This window comes from Uranotaenia lowii, chromosome 1, assembly GCF_029784155.1.
Source record: "Uranotaenia lowii strain MFRU-FL chromosome 1, ASM2978415v1, whole genome shotgun sequence".
Classification (NCBI taxonomy): Eukaryota; Metazoa; Arthropoda; class Insecta; order Diptera; family Culicidae; genus Uranotaenia; species Uranotaenia lowii.
In genome coordinates this window covers 52,099,443-52,117,361 of record NC_073691.1, presented here as the reverse complement: position 1 = coordinate 52,117,361, position 17,919 = coordinate 52,099,443, and the positions used below count along the sequence as shown (strand labels likewise).

Here is a 17,919-nt window from a genome sequence, read left to right as displayed (position 1 = left end):
ATGTCGACCTCCATCGGTCGACTACTGGATCTTCTATTGATACACTCCATGTATATCTATTTTTTTTTTATTAAAACTACCTGGATATTGACCGGTTTTTTTAGTTGGAAATTTTGAAATACAGAATATACGATGCGGTTGTGCTGGGAGTACAGTGTCAGTTATAAAAAAGCTTGTTAATGCCGGTCCGGCATAGAATCTTATGCCGGTAATTCCACCTCCAAGGAAGTTCATTATTGGAGTAGAGTCTGATTTGTGGGTATAATATATCCATAAATGATCGAACTCAACTAGTTTCGACCATAACAAGCAGAAATCATCGCAAATTGTAGAAAAAGTTATGAAAATATTTTTGTCCGCTTGCTCGTATGGGGATCTCCAATAGTGCGATGGTGTCTAACTCCAGTGGCAAAAATAGTCAAAGACATTTTTCTCTACATTTCCAGCGTAAGAAAAAAGTCCGATTTTACTAGAACCACCTTAAAATAGTTTTTTTTTCATTTTACATTATTTTCTACGAACGTAGGGGATTCTGGGCACGAAATCACGAAAATTATTTTAATTTTGCGAATGATATTCCTGATTTTCCTCTTAAAACTGATATTTTATAAAAAGGGGTAAATAGGTTTTGGCAAAACGAGTTTCTGCTGCAAAAGTTTCGATCGGGAAAATACCCGGTAGGCAGCAAAACTGAGTCTCGCGATCCCGACAATAGATCAACAAACGATGACCTCAGACCTCAATAGGCAGCTAATCAATAACAGTCAGCAGCAGTAGTACTCAGAGGTGCAAAGAGATCCTTTTACGCTACATGCAGTGCCGATTCTTACAGCCCGACGTCAGCCACGAAAGAATCATCTTGCAAAGTTGCAAACTGATTCTTTTCCCCTTACGTGCAGAACGTCGAACGTGTCTGCAAGTAAAAGTCAACCGCGCGATGACTGCACGTTCCGAAAATTACAAACGATTCTCCGAAGTTAGGAACAGTTGCAAACTTGCAAGCCCGAAGATAAAATCCCTTGAGCCGAACAGAAAGAATCATTTCCGAAGATAGCTACAGTCTGCAAGTTGCTTGCTTGCAGACTTGCAGCGCGGCGATGTACGTTTGCAAACTTGCAAGTTGCAAGTTACAGAACGGTGGACTCGTTCTTGTGCGGATGGATTCGTTCCACTAACCTAAGCTAAGACCGACCGAACCGAATCCACGGAAGAAGAAAGTGATAGGCCGAAGAACCACCGCCACCGACCATCAATTCAGTTGCCGTTCAGCCATCGAAGCGTGCGCGCGTAGCGTATGTACATGGCTATCAGCATAACGCTCGGCGCGCCGTACTACAAAAGTAAGGACATGATGGAGTTGTTGTTGGTGCCTTCGTGCTCGTTTCATTTCCTTCTAAGACGGATTCGAAAGGAAGTGGTGCCCAAATTTTATGGTCGAAAGCGTGATATGTTTAACCGTGAAACGTCCAGCTTTTTATAAGCAGTTTCGTAATATCTGAAATATATACAACTGTAGAGTAAGATTTTTAAAATTAAAGTTTCTACGAAGATTGCAAGTAATTTTGGCTTTGAAGTCAAAAAAAATTTTGTTGGTTTTTTCCTTCTGTTGAAACGAAATTCTGATGAAAATTTGTACCAAAATGAATCATAGATATTTTTCAAAGTATAACTTAAAACGCTTTACAGTCTTCAGCAAAGAAGTAAAACATAATATATAGTCAATGATTGATTTATCATAGAACTGTTTTTTAAAAGCCTTATCAGTAAAACTGGATGCGATAGACAAAATCTCACCAAATATTCGAGTTCAGTACGCCAAAATCATTCAAAACCAGTTATAAAACATTGATAGAAGATTTGAATCAAACAGAGTGTGGAGTTTTTGAGTTCAAGGTTGGAATGGCGACGAACAAGCACTGAATTTCTATTGAGTTTTGAACTGAGCTGTACAAACTTTCTGTAAAAAACCAAATGAGTGTTGCAGACCACAGAAGAAGACATGACTCCCAAGATTACTTGGTAAAGATGACGTGATTCTTATACATGTCTAAGCAAATGAAACTGAATTCTAAATTTGAAATTTACACAATTTAATCTGTGATCCTACTAATCAAGTGATCCTGCCTTCGGAAAATCGATTGAATTTTCGGGACGTAACTTCAAAGAAGTTTTCGGGACGAAACTTCAAAGAATTTTAACGCAGCACTGTTTTAAAACATCATAGATGATTTTTCAACATAGTTTGGATCAGTTTTATTTAACAACTTTGTGTTCATAAATAACTTGTAAGATGACAAAGTTATAATCAAAACTAATTTGCTTGTATCAGCTTTGATGATTTATATCAATCACCCTGGTATGATAATTGAAAACTAAAATAACAGTTGGGCACCACTTACTTTCGAATCCGTCTTAGAAGAAAACGAAACGAACACGAAGGCACCAACAACAACAACTCCATCATGTCCTTGCTCTTGTTGTACGGCATGCCGCGCGTTATGCGGATAGCCATGTACATACGCTACGCACGCACGCTTCGATGGCTGAACGGCAACTGAATGGATAGTCGACGGCACCTCGGCCTATCACTTTCTTCCTCCATGGATTCGGTTCGGTCGGTCTTAGGTTAGTGGAACGAATCCAACCACACAAGAACGGGTCCACCGTTCTGTAACTTGCAAGTTTGAAAACGTACATCGCACCATCCCGCTGCATGCAAGCAACTTGCAGACTGTAGCTATCTTCGGAAATGATTCTTTCTGTTCGGCTCAAGGGATTTTATCTTCGGGCTTGCAAGTTTGCAACTGTTCCTAACTTCGGAGAATCGTTTGTAATTTTCGGAACGTGCAGTCAAAGGATTTTACCGCGCGGCTGACTTTTACTTGCAGACACGTTCGACGTTCTGCACATAAGGCAGAAAGAATCAGTTTGCAACTTTGCTAGACGATTCTTTCGTGGCTGACGGCGGGCTGTTAGAGTCGGCTAAATGTCGTGCACTGCATGCTACATGTAGGGATCTCTTTGCACCTCTGGTAGTACTACGTATTGGGGTTATACCGAGTCGCATATGATGGCGTGAATGATCTCATATCAGTCTTTGAGAATGACTAATTCGCCTGTTTTCGGAATTCATTGTGTCGTTAGCGCGGTATTTCCAAAACAAACAGGTGTGTTCCCTTCTACTATTGCTGGTGGCAGATCGATAAGGTCACTATCACTCTATCGAAGAGAGAAAAAAGACGCTTTTAATCGTGAACTTCACGCCCGTCGTCGTCCAGAGGCCAGACAGCGTATCGATGTCTGGGTTCGCAATGTTTATATCGCAGAAAACGCAGTCAGTCAACCAACTCTTCGGGACAGATAGGCATGAAGGGCAAGAATACGTGCTGCGCAAGTCGGTTGCCGGCTTTCGCTCCACGTTCTGCACAAAATATGAATTTTTCCGTGTTCACCCTCTACTCAAATCAACCCTCACCCACCCTCATAGGCGGTTGTTTTGCGGGCTCTCAATCTGTAATCATGTTTTGGTTACACTTTTCTATTCGTAGCCTTTGTCGCCAGTTTGATTACAAACAATATACAAGTGGGTTTTCTAACGACAGACGCCTCAAAACGCGTACCTTATGTACCTACTATTTAAACATGACGCGTACAGGAAAGTTTAGTATGAGAGAAAATGTTCATCATTATGAAGGTTAAGGCGACGTGTTAAACAAGGGACGCATGGCGTTAGGGCACAATAAAAAAAAAAATTTCAGCAAACATTGACTAATCTGCTTGGTGAAATTATCCCTTTTTCACACAAATGCGGAACTTGGATTTCCATAAATTTAAATCTTCAGAAACGAAAAGTAAATGTTACTTCATAAACTTAGTCACTGAGGGAGAAAACTTACATGACGACCATAAATTGGAACATTTTTTTACTGTGCTTTACTGAAAGTACTCCTGTAAGGGGAATGCAAAATGGAATCCCAAGTCTCGTACCTTCTCTCGTCTTTCCCGGTACCCAATTGAGGCGCATTAGCAACAAATTATGTTAAACGCAACTGTTCTTGCAAGACATTAAGTAAATTTAGAAGGGAGCGCTTCGTCATGAGTGGCACCTTCTCGCTCGTGGCGGGCGTCAAGTGTGTCTGAATTCTGAATCATCGCTCACGATGCAGTTTTCTTGCTTTTTATGATTTTACACGAGTATGATGGTAGGTAATCAACCTTGCCTCCTCTCCTAGAGAGACGAACGGAGGGAAACCAAGATTAGTTGAAGCAGATTTTTGCTTTGTTAGTTGTTGTTGCTGAACGTGCTGGCTGACTAATAAGATGGGACGTTTCCGTTTAGGGATTAAGTTTACATTACAACAAAACGGTCGCCAAATTGCGGTTAACTCGAAACTAAGGACACCCGGTGGAAGGGGCTGACTGCGGTAAAATGTGATAAGGTTCATTTTTGATAAATTTTGAGAAATTTAGTTGAAACCGGTCAATTTTACAGGTCATTGAACCTCGTCCGAATGGAGTGTATTTCAATTAGATACCCAGCGTAGTCCGTACTAAAAGTATCGGGAATGGTTCGTTCCACAGAGCGGTATGGATAAGAATCCTTGGAATCGGTTCAATGCATATAACTCGCGTGAGCTTTCATTACGGCGTTTGAGACATCTTACAAATTCACATAAAACTGCTGCAAACGTTATCAAAACAACATTAAAATTTATATTTCACATATAGAATATGTTGTCCAGGGTACAAACATTCTAAATTGATAGAAGTTGCGACTACTTTATGTCAGTTTTTGTATTTTTTCATAATAAAACTGTGTGTTACATTTTGTTTCATACGACGTAATGAAGGCTCACGCGAGATAAAAGTTTCTCACGACTTAGTCACTTTTCGTACAAATTTTCACCACTTTTTAACACCACTTTTTTCAATTTTTGTGATCATAGACTTTGAATACCGCACCAGCTAGGAAATCATATAGAAACTCTAGAAGTGATTAGGTTTTTTTTTTTGATGGGGCTTTCAGGAAAATACTGTGTAAGGTAAGTGTTCTTACACCCACAAATCAAACTTTACTCCAATCATGGTCTTCCTTGGTGGAATTATCGGCATAAGATTATATGCCGGACCGGCGCTAACAAGCTTTCTCATCGCTGGCCTAGTCGTCCCAGCGCAACTGCATTGCATATGTCTGAAAGAAACCAAACAAAACATATCCCATCACAAGAAAAAGCAGGACGCAAACAATCAGCCAGCAAGGTTTTAGAGCACTGTAAAAGGCGACTGCTCAGTGGGAACTCTTAGCAACTAGTAACATTTTATTTGTACTACATCATCTATGTATCATGGCTTACTTAAACATCTAACATCCCCTCTTAAGCCATTATTATTTAATCCCCAGAACTGTTCTTGCTTTACAGAATTTTGTTCCAGGAACTGCCTTATTGAGGATGTCCGCTGCTTGTTGATCAGTTGGCACATAGTTAAGCTTGATTGATTTAAGCTCAACTTGTTCGCGGACGAAGTGGTGTCTAATGTCGATGTGCTTACTGCGTGGCGAGTAACCCATCTCCTTCTCAGCAAGACTAATAGCAGATTTGTTGTTGCAGTTTACAGCTATTGGTCCCGCAACACTCATCAGCTCTGCTAGGAATCCTCTCCACCAAATCGCCTCCTGTGTGGTCGCTGATAAAGCCATGTATTCAGCTTCGGTCGTCGACAGAGCAACAGTACACCCAAAATTCAGCCTCTGTGCCAATGGCGTGTAGTCAATTTCATAGCATCATTGGTACAAGAAGATAACGCGACCGGCACTGATTCGATTTGCGCCCACCGGCATTAACCTCCCAGCGCAACCGAATTGCGTATGTCTGAATGAAACAAAATAAAAACGTTTTCGCGTCCCTCCCCATCGCATCACAAGCCGAAGAAGGATGAAAATAAATACCGGCCAACACCAGGCAGCCAGCGAACCGAGCACTGTGCGTGTGAATGTAGCAAAAGCAACAACAAAAACATCCTTCTAATTCAATCGACCGGCAAACACGGCTAAGCTGTGCGTGTGTATGTAGCAAAAGCAACAACAAACACATTCCTTCAATTCACCGGCAAACAACACCGGCCAAGCTGCCCGGCTTTAGCAGCTGTGTATATGTAGCGTGTGTATGTAATAGCAGGCAGTAAGCACGGCACAGTTCTCATTCAATGGGTTTCCCGTTCCTTCACTCCTGTTCCCTTTCCCGTTTCCATCTTAAGACAAAGGAATGCATTGAAAGGAGGCCAAACGCCGGGAAGCCGCCGTTGTACGTTTTTTTGTGATTGATCGGTAACAGAAAGCCTATGACAAATATACCTCGTCCTGCATGAAGCTCGTTTAGTACACTGGTTAGAATGTCGGACTGGCAAGACGATTTGAATGATGATATGAGTTCGAATCTCCCCACGGCGCTGTGGTTATTATTTTTATTTTCTTGTTTCTGGGATGGATTATCCAATAGGAACGAAATCCCATAAAATGTTTTTCTTGTTTCGCTTGAATGTAGTGGTCATGCATAGTTTTGGTTGGGAGCCGAGTCCTTATGCCAGTTACGGTTTTTCAAACATTCCGTCTTCGGCACTGTGCACACTTCAGCGCATTATCGGCACAGAGATTTGCTAAATAGGCATTGGATTTGTGCAACCTCTTCTATGGGTGTAGGCTGCTTCCGTAAACTCCACGCTATTGCCCCGCCTGCCATCAGAAACACATAGCCGCTCGTAGATCGCCTCGTATCTGGATTGTTGCACCAATCAGTGTAAGCCTCAAATGGCCCAGCACATTCCTTCGAGAACACCAGCTTGAATTTCTTGGTACCTTTTAAATACCGCAGTATCCGTTTGGCTGCTATCCAATGCGCTTCTCCGAAATCAGCACAGAAACTACTGACTACGCTGACTGCATGGCAAATGCCCGGCCTCGTACCTTGAGCCAGAAATTGAAGGCTTCTGGACAACTCTCGAAACGGTATGGACTTCATACGTTCCCGCTCGGCCGCCGTTTTGGGACACATGTCTTGAGTCAATTTCTGATTTACATCCAAGGGAGTTGAAACAGGATTGCTTCCGGACATCTTGAACCGCTCTAGGAGTGTGTCGCTCTTGATCAATCGCTACAGTTCCTTTTCCTCGGGTAATCTGCATTCCTAAAACCTGATGAACTCGACCCATGTCTTTTATCTGGAATCGGCTCGTCAGTTTTCGTTACACCGCCTTGGCCATACCATCATCGTTTGTGAATATAAGGAAATCGTCCACATAGATTGTGACGATTACCAGCTTCGGACCGTCGTTCCTGAAGTACACGCAAGAATCATACTTCGAACGCCGCAATCCCATCCGCCGTAATTCGGAATCGAGCTTGAGATTCCAAACTCGGCTAGCCTGTTTCAGACCGTATAGGGCTTTCTTCAATTTGCAAACCCTATCGGTACCATCCTCTAACCCTTCTGGCTGTCGCATAAATATTTCTTCCTCTTTCAGGTCGCCTTGAAGGAAAGCCGTCACCGCGTCAAGCTGATAGATTTCAAGATCCATCTCCGCTGCCTTCAAATACCGAATCGTTGCGTAGCATACAACTGGCGAGTACGTTTCGGTATAGTCCACACCTTCGACTTGGGAACAACCTTTAATCACCAATCGTGCCTTGAAACGCTCAATCGACCCATCGGATTTGACCTTCAGTTTGTAGACCCACTTGTTTCGCAACGCCTTGCGCCCGGCCGGGAGTTTCTCTAGCGACCAAGTGTCGTTTTCCATCAGCGCCTGATGCTCGTCGCGCATGGCTGCCATCTAGCGTTCACGATCGTCACTTTCAATCGCCTGCTGGTACGTTTGAGGTTCTTGAGCATGCTGTGGAATGGACAAATGCGGAACTTCGTTGCTCGAAACATTAATAGAGGAACACTTGCCTCTGACTGGGCGCTCCCAGTCACAAGGGCCTGAATCAAGTTTTACATCAACCAATTCTTCTTGTGTGCGTGACGGGAGCGCGTTGACTGGATCCGGACATCTCGAACCAACCTATGAGGATGCAAGTTTCTGAGGAACGATACTGTACGTCACAAAGTCAGAATACTTGCCTGGTATCCGGCGCTCCCTCGCGCTGCGCCGCATAACATCCGCATTTGGTGAACGTTCAGAAGATTGCGGAGGGAGCGCAGTAAGTATGAGGACTCCTCGAATGGACCAGTGTTGAATCAAGCTCTTCCACGCTTGATTCGTATCCATCGCTGCAATCTGTGTCGTCTGGATTTGGTTCTGACACAGTTGCCGGATCGTCATTCGACACCTGCACCACCTCCTTTCGCCTTTCCTGCTACTAGCAGATTCTGCCCGTTTGCATTCCGATGCGAAATGCCCTGCGCCTTGACACTTGAAACATTTTAGCTTCGAACGATCCTTCTCCGTTGACATCTTCTGATGACTAGCAAACGCTTCATTCGATCCAGACGATTTGTGACTGTCAACTACTGTCACATCTTGCAATATTTTGGCCTTCACGGAATCCGCTGTGATTTCCTTTCCAGATGCTTCTAATCCCATTATCATGGGCTCATAGGTATCAGGTAAACCCATAAGCAAGATACTTGCCAGCCAAACGTCGTCTACCTTGAAACCAACCTCCGTTAGCTTATGACTGGTTGACATCAGCTGTCCTGGAAGGCTCTCTTCAGGTTCGTCCAGCCTTCCTCTGCTGTTTTGGAATCTTGAACCAAACTATAATTAATTGGTTCAACGCCTAACCATAAGGTGGCAAGGGCGCGCCAGGATAATTCAGGATGTACATCGGCGTTTTCCGGTACTTCAACGACATTCCAGGTCCCTTCCCGGACCAGCACCATTTTCATGCCGAACGCCCACGTGCTGTAGTTTTCTCGACCTCGGAGTTTTTCCGCTACCGGCAACGACATGCTGCTTACGTGCATCCTGGTGCTTCCGACAGGCGCTTCTCCACCATTGCGTGTTACGTGGTTTCCTCGGCTCGTGCTCATGGCTCTTGATTTTTAAATTTAATTTAATTTAATTTTCTTAACTGTGAAAATTTTCTTTACTTGTTACTTTCCCTGACTACGGTTGCTAAGGGGCTGGGCCCATAACCTTTTAGAGCAAAGTAAAAGGCGACTGCTCAGTGGGAACTCCTAGCAACTAGTAACATTTTATTTGTACTACAAATCATGGCTTACTTAAATATCTAACACGAGGATATTGTCGTATGATGTATTGGTAGTAAGCATCTGTGCGTGTGTATGTAAACCGGCAATAGAAAACAGTTTCTCGTTTCCCATTTGCATACCATTCCAAAACCACCGGCCAAACGGCAGGCGGCCAACGCAGTGCGTTTTTTTATGTAATCTGACGTGGCAAAAGACTATGACAATAAACCTTCGTTTGCTAACTTACTGCGTTAAGATGTGTTAACTATTTGCGGCACATCACAGGCATGGCATTCGGGAGGGTCCTCTCTTCCTTTTAAGTGACCATGATGGGTCAACTTTGTATGACCGATACGCAGCCGTTTCAGGGCTCGTTGTTCAAGGAAGGTTTTCCGGTCTGTTAATCTTAAAGTGCAGTTTTTTACCTCGCTCAGTTTGTTGTCACGGCATTTATTCCACTCATGACTCCGGGTGAGAAAATTGTGTCCCTTAAGCCAGGTCTTGTTGACTGCCTTCGGTCGCTAAGCGGTCTGTGGCTTCATTGCCAGGGATATTGGTGTATCCGGGAATCCAAGACAAGATTATGTTTTTCTGGATTACAGACAGAAGGGTTTCAGCACACTGGCCAAGTCGGAAAAATTAACAGATTCGGATCGGGAGCACATGTACTCCACTGCTTTCAAAATAGCAAAGGCTTCAGAACTGAAAACATAACACCCCGCATCTAACACGGCCATCAGCGGACTTAGAACCGCCAGTTAAAAGTTTGGGAAGATCCTTGTACTTTCTTTCAACGAGTTGATGGAAAAATGACCGGGCGATTACAGAACTTTCTCCGGCGCGTAATTTAGAAAGAAGGCTTAGATCAACTTGTGGAATTGGCGAATCATATTTGCATTGTCTCGTTTTGGGACGTGAAGCTATTACAGAGAGAGTTGTATTGTGCTTCTGTAAGAAGTTTTCAGCTCGTTTGATCATGGGGACAGTTAAATCACGTTGGTACCCAGCAAACATTTTTGTAGGTATCCTACTTCCCAAAAAACTTGGTTGTACACAGTACAATTAATTAACCAAAAAATATGATTAATATCAACCTACCTAGTGTCCGATAAATTCACTTATTCTATTCAGCGCATTTTAAAATATTTCTAGAATTCTCAATAGAGAAAGAAAACGATTGAAATAATAACGTCCCATAGTTCAACTATTTATTAATTCAGTTTGGAATAATTGACAAACCGCTTTTTTTTTTGTAAGATGCCAAATGCATCAAAAAGATCGTTTTTAGTTATCATAATGGTTGGTGGATTCATTTTTTTTAGTTACCTTACTTATTTGAAGAAATTAAAAAACCATTTGAAAATTTTTTGACTTGTTTTTGGTATGTTCCAAAACCGTCTTATTTCGAAAAAAAAATCTTTTTCCAATCAGTATAGTTGAATTGAATGACACCTTTTGACGAAACGACTTCAATATTTTATTATTTTATTAAAAAAGAATCAATTGATATTAAAACACTTTTTGTACCGGAGAGCGGCGAATGACATTTTTTTGAATTTCAAGTGACTATAACTCCTATTATGATTGATTTTTCGCTAATTTTTCTTCATGACTATTTTTATTTTCAAAATGCTCGTATTTTTCCATGAAAATATTTTTTTTAAGTTTGTTGGTTTCGAAATACGTATGTGGTATACCTATTTATGCCGCCGGGGGTAAAATGACCCCTGACACCTTTTCCGCTAAAACTCTGTTGTTTCTCAACCGATTTTTACAATGTTTATATTTTTGGAAAGCTTGTAACATTACTCAAATATAATTCTCAGACAATATTTAGCTACAATCATTAATTTTAAAGTAATTCGAAGTCTAAGAAAAAAAAATCCGAAAAAACATGCTTCGGGTAATAGACTGTAAGTCAGTTAATAAGTGCTCGAAAAAAAAATCATTTAGTGCGTGGAAAAGCTGAAGTTGGAAGCTATTCGTAGCATATGAAAAAAGTTTTAAAATTTTCTAAGATCATGGCCACAAAAAATGTTAAAAAGTGGTGTAAAAACTGTACTTTTTAATAAATCAACCGCCAAAGCCGTTCTAGTAATAATAAAAGAATTTTGAAAAGTAAATTGGAAAATTAACGTAATTTGTGACATTTTGGCATCTTTAGATTTACAAAAAAAATAAACACAGAACATTTGACGGCCATTCAAATGTAGCTGTTTCTAAGACATTTTATTATCAATTTTCATTTTTTGAGATTATTCCTACACTTACGTTCGGCTTTGCACTGAATTTTTAGTATGTTGACGCAAGATTTGGACAATGAAACTATATGCACAAGAAAAGCCGTTTCATACCGGTTCTAGTGGTGTAATTTCATTGGCAATGCGGGGCTTAACAAAATTATGATAAAAAAAATAGTGAAGTAGCTTCTAAATTTTTAAATGTATGTAAATATGTATGTGTGTATTTCTACCACCCAGCTAGCAAGGAACAGCCAGTAGCAGCGAGCAACTTTTGCTTTATAACTTGTTCAAGATTCATCAACTGTATAAATCCAATATACCTTTGAGTGGACTGTTCCAAGAGATAAGAAATGTTAGCAGAGAAACTTGCATTTCTTGCATTTGGAAGCTTCCAAGCGGTGGAAGGTTTTGACACTCCCGGTCTCGGAAGTCTCCTTACTGAAATCTTAATGATGCCTGTTTTTGTTATTTATTAATTTGAAACGGCTCATACCTCGAGGCTTTAAGGACAAAGCCAAACTCGTTTTGTATGTTTATTAATGACGCCTTGTTTAGCCAACGTTTGAAAACGAGTTATGATGCCATATTGATAACACTTTCTGGTATCCATCACTGCTAAAATTTGGCATCATGATACTTTCAAATCCTTCTTCAAAATGCTGGCCAAAAGAGGCATTATTAAGCTTTCTTTGAACCTAAAACTAAGCAAAAAGTTAAGCAAACAATTGTAAACAGCCAAATCAGACTTTGGCTCCTTAAAACCTAATGGAATTAGTCGTTTCAAATTTAAAAAAATGAAACCTTAGTGATACCTTATGTAGCTGCGTTAGAAAAATCAACCCCTAACAGTACTATCATTAAACTATGAATATCAATGCTTTATTTCGGTGGTGGTTCGCTATCAAATTTCAAAATATTGATACTTTAATGAAACCTAATTTTGCCATCGGGAAAAATATTACACTAAATCATGCTATCATTTGGCATTGATTATTTGATAGCTGATTTTGGTTGCGTTTTGCTATCGATTCAAGCGTCAACGTCTACTCCGGATCGCACGGGAATTGTTGTTTGCGTCAACGACAATTAATATAGGTTTAAGATTTTTTATTCACAAGTCATATACAAATTTCATATTAAAGATTGAGTTAAAAAAATGGATTTTCTAAATAGAACTATGTCAAATGTGTCGAGCTTGTGTGGCACTTAAACGTGGTATTTGTAAAAAAGCAAACTTTTTAAAAAGGATTCCTATCAGGGGCTCAACAGCTGTCTCAAACATTGAACCACCAGATGATACATGCATACAGCACAACAAATCATTCGATACATTTTTCTTTAATGCATTTCAAATGTTGACGATGATTTGTCTCTGCGCTCCTACTAGTAAGCAGGCAGACTAGTTATGTGTTACTAGTATTGTTCCGAAGTCCATTTGTGGTGCTCGATATCAGCTTGCTTCCACAGCCAGACACACGCGAATAATGCCTGCTGCCTTCTGGTCGATAGCGGATTCCCGGTTTTACTTGACGCTATCAGAAACATTCATTCATTCATTCACCACTCTCCTCAAGCATTGAACTCTGGCTGACTGGATTGGCCACAAACAGTCAGATTCAGAGTCAGCACAACATGAGGTAGGTAGGTAGGTACATGTTTTAAATGGCAAATCTAGCCCGATGATGTTACTCATACAAACGTCAACCGGTCCCGGAGTATGTTATGTGTATGAAGATTTTTTTTAGCTTTCTTTCTTTTTTAATCTTAAGCAGAAGAACACCAACAACAAAGGCAAGTTGATGATGATTCTCTGACGGACGAAAAACTGAAGTTTGTCGCACCGGAAAGTTTTTGCCGGGATCCTTGGGGTGCCAGGTGGGGGCGGGTTCCGTACCCCATACATGTACACAAGGAAGGATCGACACAGGACATCGACTGCCACATACTGACACAAACACAGACGTAGCCGTATCCTTTTTTTTATGACTGGGCTGGCCTGGCCTTGCAGTGAGTGACCTGCCACTCTTTTTACGTCCTGGCTGGATGGCTGACTGGAAACGAAGAGCGCCTGAGCAGGACAGCGCGAATCGAACAGGGAGTGTTTCTTCGATCCCATCGAAAGGAAAACGAAATCGGGGAAAAAACCTTCCCAACAAAGAAAAGCCGATCCATATTTTCGAGATATTTATAGATCCTTAATATGATTACTTCCATGGCGATGCTAAAATTATGCCAATGACGCATAGACTTCAAGTTTCTGCAAGCTTTGGAACCCTTGAACTATCCTAAGGGGGCACAATCCATCACCAATAATCCCGTTTTTTTGCGGGTTAAACTGTTCCATGTTCAAAATGATATCCTGTGGCGGTCACCATTTTTTTGAAGTCACAATCAACCGGATATCGCCGAAAACCGGCCGGCCAAGACGCGTAGGCGTACGCGTCTTCTTTGCAGATGATTTTTAGTCCACAAACAGAAAAAAACCAAATCCTACCTCTTTCTCGGTGAAGTTCCAGGCTAAAATTTCCGGCACCAGTAGTACGACGGCCGACGATGTAGTCCTACACTTTCTCAAACTGATCCCTACCCTTGCGGGGGGGTCTCACTTCAACCAACCTGGTTGTTTGTTACGCGCAGAGACAGTCTCGTCTCCTGTACACAGAACAGAGGTACACCCTTTTTTCCACACGCACCAAATTACACCGCGCGTAAAGCCCTACGCAGAGCAGTAATGGCCCATTCGTTGGAGAGCAGCGGTTTGTTCCGAAATAGATCACTACCGTAGGAAAATCCGTGTGTTTTTCGCGATGCGCCTCCGATGATGGGCAGCAAGTACACCAGTTGTCTTGTCTGTTAAACAAGAATGCACAATATTTCTATATATAAAAAACGGGAAAACTCTCCGAGAAGGAATACGACGACTATGGCGATCCAAAAAAAGCGGCGGCCACAACGACGAGGGCGAAAGTCTACATCGGTCGAGACGTAAAGATGTACTGGTTGCGGTGCTTCCTTTTGGCTGGTCTGTTCCCTCTGTTCCATCCAGAGTTCCAGCTATGGAGAAGCAGCTTGGTGTGTGCTTTCTACTCTGCTGATATGTATGAGGTGTAGTCGTCTGCTTGCCTGCTTGATGCAGCAACACATCGGATGAGGTGCGGTGTTAGGGTGATTCGAGTCGATTTTTTACTTTTTGAAGTTCCTAGGGCCATTGCCATCGGGATCTAGAGAAACCCCCAAATAACCAAAAAAATTCTAGAGCGAACTTACCCAGTTTTTTCAATAACGGTTTTCACCATGCTGCTCAACTGAACATTTGAGTTCCTATTTAACTTTTATTATCAAGCTATGCATCTTTCTTTAAGAAAAAAAATACTTAATTTTTTTTATTGCTTTTAATTCTAATTAACAGTTTTTAGCTTACAAAGTTCGGAACTAAGCTCAATGAAGGAACATGTTTTATATTTTTTCAGGTACTCTTTATACTCTACTGAACCAAACTTGAACTTCGAACTTAGCTAACCTCTTTGCCGAAAATGCGCTGAAAAGTGTACTGTGCCAAAGATGATATGATTGGAAAAGCATTACTGGCATAAAGACTCGAGCTCCCTAGCAAAATGATGCATGAGCACTACATTCAAGCGAAATAAAAAAAAAATTTTTATGGGATTTTCATTCTATTGGATAATTCATTAAAAACGACATATAGTGAGAATCGAACTCACTGCAACGCCTCATCTCGGCTTGCCAGTCCGATTAAAAAGCTTGTTAATGCCGGTCCGGCATACAATCTTATACGAATAATTCCACCTCCAAGATAGTGCACTATTGGATTAGAGTCTGATTCGTGGGTGTAGAAACAGCACTACCCAAAGTGCATATAATTTTCAAACCGGTGTCGTACAGATTCGGAAAGTTCACTAAATAATCAAACTCACGAAAACCTACCACCATCGTTCTGGGGAATCCATCTATTTAAATCTGGACCTGAATGAGCTTTTAACCCTCTAAACCTCATTTATTTCGCTGAAAAATTCACTGAAGTTTAGTTTTATGTTTACAAACAACTTGTATTCTACGATAAAAATTATCGTTAAGGACATTTTTCAAAAATGGCATAACCACATGGGCTAAATAACCTGTAGCTTATGCCACAAGACCTTCCTATAGCTTAGCTTATTTAACTTCTCACATCCATCTCTGATCATTGAGCCCGAAATTCTTGAAAACTGTTCTTGATGACAAGTGTTATTTTTTTTCAAATCTGTAACGAAACACATTTCGAACTTCACGATCGTCGGTGTGGTTTGGTGGGTTTGGTAGAACAAGTTCCACGTCACCAATAACCGAGGCCATCAATTTTGCACAGAGGTCAAAAGAAGACGCTTGAGATTAGCAGCACATTCTCAGTGTACAAAACTGATGCACTCTCTTTGAACATCAACAACGGCGCCGGCCAGGTCCTACCCGCATAAATCAGTATTACAAAATAACGATTGGCATTATCTTCTTCCTAAGACACACGAAAGATTAGCTTTATAGTTTTGGATTATTAACCCTCATCCGCATTAGGGTGTCATTTTGACACCATTGCAAGTTTGAAGGCTTGTAACTTTTTTCAGAAGCTTCAAAATACAAAAAATTCTTCGGGGACCCTAAATAAATTCAAAAGTTCTTCAATATCAATCTTTACTTTTTTTATGGACGAACCCTGGAAGCCTGGACAAAAAAACTCCCTTTTCCGACTTTGGGTGTCATTTTGACACCACAAAATTAATTTTATATAAAACTTATATCAATAGAAACCTTGTAATGTCAGTAAAATATGTTTAGAACATTATATATACCTAAAGCTAGTTTTCCCGTTATTCAGCATGAAAGAAAAAAATCCCAAAAAAACATGCCTCAGGAAAACTGCTGTAGTTTATGTATTCTACGTCCAAAAAATATTTGCGTTATGCATATGAAAGCTGAAGTTAATGTCTACATCATGAAGCCAAGAAATGTTTTTTAATTTTTTTTTTATGGAAGGGTCATAAAAAGTTCAAAAAAGTGGTCTGAAAAAACCTATTTTCATTCGATTTCTAGTAAAAATTGTTTGAGCGATGCTAGAGTTTTTGAAAAAATATGACTACAAAATTTATTCTAATTCAAACATTTTGTTGTCTTTAGATTTTTGATGCAACAAAAATTGAATTTACTGAAATTTTTTAGAATTGGCTACTTTACGCGATTTTTTAACAAATTGAAATTTCATCTGTTTTTGTGGTCCACCGTCAGGTTGTACCCGGATTTTCAGTGCTTTTACTTTGTTTGGACCAATCAAAAGTATATTCATTGGAAAGCACATTTAATCTACATTCTCATGAGGTGCAACAATTCACGCTGTGAGATTTCACAAAAATATGAAAATTATAAACGAAAAATCATTCCTGAATGTCTAGAACCACAAACAGAACGCGTCCAGCAGAACGCGTTCGTTTGCTCTCGAATCCTACGGTGGGCAGTGATGTCAACCTTTTAGATTTTGGCTGGATCTTCCAGACTTTTTGGACTTTTGCCAGACATTTTTTTTAGGTTTCCAGACTCTCAGACTTTTGTCTTTTCTTCCAGACATTTCCAGACTTTTTGGTTTCGACATGAATTCTCTGACAAAACAATCAAAATCCAAAATTTTCGTTGCAAAATGGCAGGAAATTATTCGAATTAGTAATTGAACAGTGAGAAGTGTCACGAAGTTGGTAGTAAAACAGGAAATAAAGCATAAAACGTAGTACCGCCAACATCACCACAATAGTCTCAGTCATTGATAGTGTATAGAATGTATGATTATTATGAAGTAATGAGTGTTAATCTCTAGACTGCAATACTGCGATCTGGTGACCAAAAAAAATGGTCATCATCAATAAAGTTCGTGGGTTTCGCCGGCGGTTTCTGTAAGATCATCCTTTATTCGAGAGTTAAAATTCCAAAAAAAAATCGCCTCAGTACATCATACTTACTTCTTCGGCAGATATTGCTTATTTCATCGCAGTCTTCGCGCATATGAGCAGTTTAGGTTGTTTGCTATCGCATTTATCATTGGCATAAGTAAATTTCCTTCATCAAGACTGTTTTTTTGCAAATTACTCTTTTAAAAAATGGTCGGGTAAACGGACACTGCGTAGAAAAGATAGATATTGCTAGAAAAATTGCTGTAGAAGTACATGTTATTTTGAATGAAGCATTTGAGAATGTTTATAAACTAAAATGGAACCAATTGGTCCGGATTCGCTAGCGAAATAACATGATTTTCGGAATTTCGTATTTCAAAGGCTCTTTTTCCACCGGGGATCAGTTTTTAACAGTATGTATGGTCTGTTTGAGAATCTGAGTGCTTTTCAACTGACAGTTGCTCTTGCCAAGGTCTTTTGACGGTATATGGAGGATCAAACCGATGGAAAATTTGAAATACCTGGAAAAACTTGTGTTTCCGTCTTACTCGACCT

General features: G+C 40.5%; 1 protein-coding gene across 4 annotated transcripts in view; it reads right to left on the bottom strand.

Moving 5' to 3' along the window:
* Positions 1-14,419, bottom strand: part of LOC129747490 (coronin-7) — a 57,755-nt gene extending 43,336 nt beyond the window's left edge. For all 4 annotated transcript variants that reach the window (XM_055741749.1, XM_055741740.1, XM_055741756.1 and 1 more), the window contains exon 1: positions 13,929-14,419. The gene's annotated coding sequence lies outside the window, so the exon portion shown is untranslated. The remainder of the gene's footprint in view (positions 1-13,928) is intronic.
* Between the last annotated feature and the right edge of the window lie 3,500 nt (positions 14,420-17,919).